This window comes from Notolabrus celidotus, chromosome 15, assembly GCF_009762535.1.
Source record: "Notolabrus celidotus isolate fNotCel1 chromosome 15, fNotCel1.pri, whole genome shotgun sequence".
Lineage (NCBI taxonomy): Eukaryota > Metazoa > Chordata > Actinopteri > Labriformes > Labridae > Notolabrus > Notolabrus celidotus.
In genome coordinates this window covers 20,252,396-20,262,009 of record NC_048286.1, presented here as the reverse complement: position 1 = coordinate 20,262,009, position 9,614 = coordinate 20,252,396, and the positions used below count along the sequence as shown (strand labels likewise).

The 9,614-nt window shown below is 40.4% G+C and overlaps 1 long non-coding RNA gene across 1 annotated transcript; it reads left to right on the top strand.

Annotated features, from left to right (window-relative positions):
- Positions 1 to 6,543: 6,543 nt before the first annotated feature.
- Positions 6,544 to 8,952, top strand: LOC117827038. Its single transcript, XR_004634136.1, has 2 exons — positions 6,544 to 6,848; positions 8,427 to 8,952. It is a non-coding gene; the product is annotated as an uncharacterized LOC117827038 (long non-coding RNA).
- The last annotated feature ends 662 nt before the right edge of the window (positions 8,953 to 9,614 follow it).

Below are 9,614 nucleotides of genomic sequence, written 5' to 3'. Positions count from 1 at the left end.
TTCAGAAGTTTAAAAAAATCGATATCCATCATTTAATTTTGAATATTCAGAATACATTGTGACCAATACAAATGTGTATTAAAAGAAGTACTGGATAAATAATGTTTTAGATAGCTGTAATCCAAATCTTTACTAAAAAAGAAACAATACATATATATTTAAATGCAATTTGACTAAAATGTATAACTAGAGAAAACTTTTTATGAATATCCAAAGTCCCTTTGTGGTAGGTATGAACCCTTGAAGGGGACATATCATTTAATACAGTCCCCTGATGTTTAATTGTAACATCCTTGTCATGTGTTAGTCAAAATACTTTATAAATCAAGCTCCAGAGGAGGTTCTGGACCTGCTCTAAACAACCTTTCTAAAAATGCTCAGTTTTAGGTGTGTGTCTTCTAAAATCCAGATGAGCTCCTTTTCTCTTCCGCGAGGTGTGCCAACTTGAAAAGAGCGCCATGTTACCATAGCAACTCGTGAACATGTGTCAAAACATGGCTGCAGGAGACAGCACTGTCTGGTCTTATATGTTAGACTGATTGTGTGTGATCAGACTCAAGTGGACCATTAATTAAGGGATGAGTGGGCTTGGTTCACATGTTGTGAGTGAGTTAATACTCCAGACACCCACGTGTATGAGGTTTTTTTCATGATATGTCCCCTTTAATAAAATGGTGTCTTAATATCAGAGGATATCCACAATATGGGTTTTAGATGCAAATGAATTGTTTCCTGTCATAACTAATTGTAGATATCTGAAATTGAATTTTACCAAGTCATAATTCCAGATTTGGATATGTGTAATTCTAACAAAAAACAGGTATTGTATTTTAGAAATCCATAAAATAATTTCTCATAGTTCAAGAAATATTATCACCAGTTACAATTTTATTCAAAGGCAAGATAAGCTTGGCTCATATTTTACTGCAACAATGAATATTTATTTGAAAACCACATTGGTGATCTTGTGCAGCTGAAAATAGTATTCAGCAAAACATCATTGTACGAAGCCCCTGATGTCCAAGAAAATAAAAATTTGTATTTTGTGTTCACAAGATAAAAAAATAATACATTTACAGGACTTCAGGGGCCTTGTGTAGTGTTTATCTGCATTGAGGATATTTTAGTCTTTTCAAGAACATTGAAAACGCATCATATCTATCCTTTTAATACCATCACTTTAGGTCACTTTTGTCAAATGACTGTGTTCTGATCAGTTTTATGGACCTTGGTTATTTACTGTTAATCAGTGTCTCTTTTTCTAAACTCCCTGTCAGTTCTTCCTCAATAACAGAACTATAACCTGGTCAACAATGCAACTTGTTAACTATTAAGAAGCCAGCTAAACACCTAAAGTGCTTCTTTGCATAGACTTACAAATTCTCTTTAGTTTACCACCATTTCCAAAGTGAAATCATGTTTGGTTTTTGGTGAAAGTTGTGGAGTTCTTATCAAAGGTTTTATTTTTGTTTTTGAGCTGTTGAATGAGAAATCTACAGCATGAAATGTATATTGTTTGTAGTCAGTCTTCACCAGCTCTCCTCCCACATTTTATCTTACCTTTTCCTCTCCCATTTGTCACCTAACTGTCCCCTTTTTGATAGAGGCAGTGGCTCTCTGTACTGTGAAAGTGAAAGTGAACACCAGAGGGCGCCATCCCGTGCTGAGCTCCAAAATCAGTGACTCTGTGCTCCTCTGCTGCTACCACACCTTGACAATCAACCTCAACCTTGTTACTTTGGATGTGAGACTCAAATATAGTACTTCCAAGAAAAATGTATATTTAATAATGCTGACTGTTTTTAGATCAGGCCTGGAGGAAGGTTACATACACCTGCTTTAATCTTATCCTCTCATGCTGCACCACCTTTTATGCAACGAGAGCTTAGAGTAGACAGGGAAAAAAAAACACCTTTGGTCTCACCTCGTTCCCTGGAAGTCTGTAAATTTCCATGATATTAGCAGTCCAGCCCACACATGCATAGTTTTGACCCAGAGCATGAAAAATAATGAACGCTCTCTAACGCCTCCCAAAGCTCCCACACCTCTGCTTGTGCCCTGTAGCCCATCCAAACTCACTTACACATTTTAACAGTAAATGGATTTTTATCAGCGTAAACAGCTGAAGGGTCTAAATACATGACAAAAAAACCTTTGATGATGCTGCTCCTGTGATTTTGACTTTAATTTAAGATAGACTCAGAGAAAAAGGCTGATGTACAGTGTTGGAGTCTGACTTCCTCTAAGATGGACTTTACAACTAAAAAAAAAATGAATGCAAACACAGCAAGGGTGTTTTGTGTCTTTCTATGAGGGTCGGGTACTGAAGGCCAACATGAACTAGCTTCCTCCAAAACCATAGAGCCCCAAGCTTCTCTCCCCTTCAGACTCCATTATAATGTCATCTAAATAACATGCATAGTCTATTATAGTGATCAGATAAATCATCTGAATGGAAGACATTCAACACAGTCTTGCTGCTCATCTGGGTGGCTCTGGGTGGGCAGATGTTAACATTAAGCCCTGAAAGCAGAGAGGAAAGAATGGAGGGGGAGAGCTAATATGCGTAATCCAGCCGCCTGATGTTTCTATCAAGAGGCGCAGAGTGAGATCTTCATTATACCAGTAAAGCCTGAAAACACAGCGAGCAGGATTGTCCCCCAGGTTCCTCCATAAGCCCGGCTCTTGAGCTGCATTGAGATCCAGCCTGCAGGGATATCAAAGGAACAAGGCTTTTGTGATGACTAATGGCTGCAGCCAAACCAAGCTTTCTTTTTGGTCATTTTGCCTCAAGGAAAAGAGCACAGAGAGGGTCACTTGTGTGTTTGTGTGTGTGTGTGTGTGTGTGTGTGTGTGTGTGTGTGTGTGTGTGTGTGTGTGTGCGTGCGTGTGTGTGTGTGTGCGTGTGTGTGTGTGTGTGTGTGTGTGTGTGTTTGCAAAAAGGAACTGGTCCCTCATCCAAAGCTTCACCTTTTATTAAATTGTGGATTTTATTCTTCAGCCTTCAAACTAAGACTCGCTGATAATGGTAAAAGAAAAAAACAACAACGTGATTAAATGATGATTTTCGGTAGATAATCATGATTAATCACATTTTTAATCGCATGTGTAAAATTCAAATATTATGCATTTCAAAACAATGTATCAGCCCAGATAAACAATGTAAAGTACTTAATACCACTGTCCTAATTTGGAAATCAAATGTTTGATCTTGACTTCTAGATTTAATATTCAAGTGGATGCTGGACTGCTACAATGATGATTGTAAGGTATGTGGCTGGTCACTACATGCCATCCCCGAGGATGTCCTTTTTACTGGAGTCTTCTATAGTGTTTACTAGTCTGCAGTCAGTTTCCACTTGCAGTATTTAGCAAATGCTGTAGTGAACTCCTTCGATTTGGTTTCCTCTGTGGCGATTTTCACACTCCAAAATAACGCTCTGTCCGCTTTTTTGTGATGCAGTTGCCTTTTGACATCCGTCTGACTATGTTCAGCTTGAGGGTGGTGCCTCAAACTCATTGTACCTCAATGTACTGATATTTTAATTATGTTGGAAAGAAAGCACATGTTTCTTTTGACTGGTCAACTGACACCATGTTAAGGTATTGTAAAAGACAAGTAGCAGCAACAAAGAATTTCATGTGATAGCTTATATAATTGTTGGACATTGCTCTCATATTTAACTGTTTGTATATGTAAAGTAACGTTACAGTTAAGGGTAACAGTAACACCATTGATATTAAGATAAGTAGTAACCCCCTCTTGACCCACAGCCACCGTGAAAGTTTTCAGGAGCTTTAATGATGTTTCTGGTGGCTTTTTTCTCCAGCAACCCTCCAATGCCAAGAGACTGCTCTGGAAATCCTCTGCAGCTAACCTCAATAGGTTCCCAGCAAGCCCTCCACCCATTCCCTCTGCAGGCCCCAACAGCTCGAGGTATTTGGCCCTGTTTGGCTCGTGGGCTTCCTCCATACTCTCTTCCTAGGGGACTGCAAAACCGTTCCAAAAGCACCACTTGCTTTGAACATCCAGATTTTAAGACTAAATCTGGTCTGAGTGATGTTCTTGCAACATGTTCTGGAAACTTAAGCTGCCCCCCAAGGTCAACTTTCAGCTGCCTGTCATGAGACAAGGCTAGCAGCTGTTGAAACCTTGTGCTTTACCTGAGGGGTCACCGCTGCTCTGACGAAAGTTCTGCCTTGTCGTGACCTGATGTTTTCTCTGTTGGATCTCAGTGTAGATTGTATCAGCTACTGCCTTCGACACCTGGTCACGACGCCATCTATACCTCCCCTCTACCAGGGCTTTAGGGCAGCAGCTCAGATATGCTCCAAGGAACCTCTCGCCTGGCACGGTCTGCATTCTGGAGTTTCTGCAGACCCCAAGCGAGGCAGGTTGGACAGACCTGGGAGAGCATCAGACACCGACTGGATCAGAAACTTGAGTCTTGCTGGTTCTGACTTCCAACGTTCTTGTCGGGTGATCTTCCAAGTCCAAGCACAGTCTCAGTTAGTCCAAGCTACCTGCTGGATCATAAAATATAAAATAACTGAAGGTTAGTCTGAAGGGTTGGTTTATGATGGTGCATTGTCTTCAGGCTTTTGGTAAAATGTTACACAGGACCTGAAAACCTTTTTATTATCATGGCCCTTGTTGTTTAGTGTCTTCTTCACAAGTTAATTGATAGACTGGAATGTAATAGAGGCTTGACAACTACAAAAGAGCTCTTTTTCTGCACTAACAACTGTCCATGCAGTTTTGAGGTAATTAGTAGGATATTTCATTTTCTTTCCGTGTCAAAGCCTGGCATAACCATTTTAAAATCATCACTGGGCCCTCAGCAACTGATCAGTTTGGATATTTTACACAGTGCATTAACCCTTAAAGACCCAGACCTTTTTTGGGGGCGCCAGACTCTCCTGAATTTATTCTGAATATGCTGAATGAGACAAATTTGGTATCAATGGAAAGCTGAGAATGGCAGCTGTAACTGAGTTTTTAAAGCTTGTTGATATGATTAGCAGTTCAAAGATACAGTTATCGAACATTTAAGAACAAGTAGCCCCTTGCGGCTGTTTAGGTCTTTCAGGGCTAAATGAAAATGGTCACTAAATGGAGCCCTGGAGGATACTTTTTCCACACATATTGGCTTTTAAGGTTTCTGTGAGAAACTTGTCGACTTTGGTGCACTCTTTTTTTTTTTTACTCTATTTTTGCTTGTGGTTATGTTTGCTTTGATAGGTTTCACTGTTGATTTTAGTCTGTTTCATAACCAGTTAACAAATCCACACAGGGGCTTTAAAAGTTCCTTCCTGCATGGTATGACTAATTCAGATTCCAGCGATGTGTCTAATCACTGAAAATGCTGTTTACACCCTAAAGCATATCAACAATTGTAATGACATCTGAATTATGATTCCCAAGAGGCTATAATCCAACCTTTATAAAGTTGAAATTTCAAATACTCGAATATTACTTCTGAATTGTTTGAAAAGCTTCCTTAGACGTCACTGTTTCCCTTTGATCATATGAAGACCTGTGTAAACTATGATACCCCTGCTAGATTTTACAGCGAGCACCACAATGGAACAAATATCAGAACATTTTAACCACACAATAATTCAAATGTCCAATAATTACACATTTAAATTACTCTGTTTTCCCCTATCAGCCTACAACTGGTGTTCAACTGCCAAAGAGGTCAAAAAACAATGAGTAACAGTTTAATGTGACCATTATGTAATTTGATGAAATTTACACTATTAAGCTTTAGAAAAATAGAGAGCCACCCTAAAGCAGGCTTAGGATGCTGAGGACTTGTAGTAAAGTGTGCTTTTTCAGGCCTGTTTTATGTGTCAGTGTGTTTACTGTATGTGATGACTGTTTTTATTTTACTAGGGTTACTAACAAGTCTTTATTTTGAAAATGTAAAATTGCGCTAATGAACTGAATCTGTCTAGGCGTTTAATTCATTAAACTTCAGTTTGAGCGAACTGACTTTAAACAGTTTTGAGTTTGACTGTATTTGGACGAGTAGATAAATTTAATTGTATTCAGCCACTGCATTACAAAGCAATTAATTTAGCCACTCGCAATTTCCACAGCCCTCAGGTATATAACATTGTTTCCGTTTACCAATTAATTTGATGCATAATCTTGATCTCAAAGCTCGGGTTTAATTCAATTTAATAAAAGCTCCTCACACAGTCAGCTACTCAGACGAAGTATTTTGCCCCCCTGAGACACATAATTTCAATTTACATTTTTTTTTGTCTGTGTCCAGGCCTGTGTGTGTGTGTATGTGTGTTTTGGGGGGTGGGTTGGGGGATGGTCCTCCATCAGGTTGAAATTATGTGCAGAAATAAGGTTAAAAAGTGCATTGATTCATTGCCTGCCTCAATCGATCTTCCCATATATAGAAACATGAGTATTTTCCTCCTTTAACATACATCCCAAGTTCCCTTATGTTTAATTCACATGCATCTCTAACCTTCATATAATGTGATTATCAGGTTGCTTGGGTTTGGGGCCGCACCCTTAACAAGGTCTGAAAAGGAGCCACGTTGATTGGCCACCTCCCGCTGTCATCACTCCGCATGGTCCCGCCCCCCCCCGCTCTCCCTCTCCGGCAGCAGCAGGCGTATATAAACACGCTGATCCATCTTCCTCCAGCTTACCCAGTAACATCATGATAAGCATTACGTGGAGCACAGATGGGAGGGCGCACGCGCTCAGATTGTGGCTGATTTCAATAGAAAGCTGAAGAGTGAAAGAGACACAGCCTTGACTACTCATCCAGCACGCGTAACATCATGTCGGCTTCACCTGTTGTTCCTGTCGACACACGGTGAGTATATAACACTTACAAAATATGTCCTGCACGTTTTATTCAGACAATGCAACATCAGGGAATTTATTCGCAGGGTGTTGATATGTTTGCGTATTTTCTCTCCTCAAGACGCTGCCTGTCCTTGATTTTATTTCGCACTTCAGGTTTTTTTTTAAATATCAGGAAGCAAGATGATTAAAAACACGAAGAAAACACATGCTATAACGGTACCAATCCACACAGCGTGTACGGGAAATAAAGAAAGCGACCTTTTTTTCCTCCTCCTGCCTCGCCTGGAGGAAAAAAAAATGTTTCTCATGTCGTCGTGTTGCTGCGATTTGAGCAAAGAAAAAAGCAAAAATGAGAGAGTTGACCTCACTTTAGATAAAGACCAGGACCGCTGCAGGTTACATGTGTCAGAAATCGGAGGTCTTTCTGGCTTTTTAACCTCCCGAGAGAGAGAAACTTCGGTGCAGCAACAGGTGGCATGTTTTTTTTCTTTCTCGGGCCGGAGTCGAGGCGAGATGCTGGAGGAAGGAGATGGACGCGGAGGAAAAGTAGGGCGTCATTCAGCACCGAGACAGTGGACAGCTCCCACATCGAAGGCTACTCGTTTACCTTAAGCAACAATATGGACGCTTTATTTAACTGTTTTATTATTCACGTTGACAAGTGTAGTGGGTATTTCTCAGATGCCCCTGCTGTTTAAAAACTGAATAGATGGTTTTTGATGCCAGGTCTCTCTATTATAGCAACATAATCTTATTCTTATAATCAATACTATACTGAAAAGACTTTAGTGGGCATTTTTGATGATCTCCTCTGGGGTCTCCTCTTGGACTAAATAGAGTGTCCTCTTAGCTCAGCACTCCTCTTTTCTCTAGTTTGCACTCCCCCCCTTCCCAACCTCCTTCCTTGCTACCTTCCTTCCTTCCTCCCTCCCTTTCTTCCTCTCTCTTAACTGTCCCCATCTTCCCATCCCCCCTCTTCCACTGACTCCCAGTGTTGTTGCATAGCTACCAGCCCAGAAACATACTGGAGATGCAGGACAATCTGTCCGTCTCCTCTCTCTTTCAGTTCAATTGTGACTTATCTGAAAAGGAAACACAAATCTCTCGTAGAGTTGATGCTCTTTATTTGTGTTTTTCTCAATCAAAATTGTGCACAGATTTTGTTGCATATGTTCAACAGCATTTATTCTAAGTGCTATGCTATGATCCTCTCCCCCCACCTCCTCCTCCTCCTGTCTCCCTCTTTTGAGAGGAGCTGAAAGGTTGGCATTACAACAACAAAGGAAGGATGGAATGTCAACAGGCTTCAGAGAGAAATGGGTTTGAGGGAAACACAGAGATGGGAACCGCATGTAGTGTTTCCATCTCCGACATCTAAAGTTCACAACCTATCAACACAACACTCAGACGCTCTGCAAAAAAGCTGTGACAGATCCTGCAATGTTTTCTAACTGAACTCTGAGCAAGTGGCAATGCAGGATCAATACATCACGTGTAGCATCAGAACAGTGTAGGGAGGATGTACGTTCATATGTTTCAAGGCCCTGTGTTGTTACAAGCTTGTCTCTCTTTTCTCATATTGCAGTGAATGAAGCCATGGACGTGGCGCTCTAGAGGATGGAAGTGTTGTCGTTGCTGAGTGGAAGACTAGTGATTTTGTTGTGACGCTGATCAAAGAACAACAAGTCCCAGTCTGCCTCTCAGCACAAGCAGAGCTCTTCACTCTACGTCTGCTTTCACCTGCACAAATCAGAATGTGTTCCCATTTCCGTCATGTCTTTGTGATTGAGTTTTTTCTCCTGTTTATACAGCTGCAAGAGAACAAAAAATGCCCTTAAAACACACTGATTCATCTGCCGCTGCAGGAAGAAGTGTGACTGGGTACAGCCTTCATGTTCAACAATTTCAAATCAAATCAAAAGCATCTTTAATCACACACAATGAAAACTGCCTTGTACAACAGCTCACGTTTTGCAAATAAAGTCACAGACAGTCACTATGTATGTTTTTCTAGTCTGCAGTTCGTAACCTTACTTTTGACCACTTGTGCTTTAAAGTTGTAATTGTTTTGAATGGCTGAATAGAAATGGACTGTAAACCTCTTGCATGTATTTTTGCATTCTTCTTACCGTCACACCAACAACACCACAGCCAACTGCTATGCTACACTGTTTAACACACACTGGGTACTATATGAGATACCATATAAGAAAAACATATCATGGGTAGTTTATACACTCATATTGACTACAAACTCCTCATATTGCTCTTCAGCATATTCCTGCTCATAGATGAGATGGCCTGCTGCCAGAAAGCCTTTATGTGTTACTATGTGCAAGACTGTGAGTACTTAGAGGACTAGAAACACACTGTCCATCAAAAAAAGGGTCTAACTGAGAGGACTACCTCAATGGATAGCACTCACTTCCTATTGCATTAGTAGTGTCTACTGTATCAGAGTTTAAGAGGTCAACTGAACATAAACAGAGTCTCTGCTTTGGTGTATAAAAGTCTAACAGAAGAGGAAATCATTCTAATTATCCAGTTCAGGCGTCAGGAGGCTGCATGACGTTCTGCATGGTGACGACATATTTCAATTCTGCATTGTGCAAAAGGAACTGGAGTGAAATAAGAGCCAATGATACAGATTTGATAGTATCAGAAACAATCGTACACCAATTTATACACGAAACAAAAGCTACTCCTTTATTCTTTGGGTTGAAGTTTGTGCTGTCTATCAAACACTAAAGTCACTATGGGGTCTATGTATAGA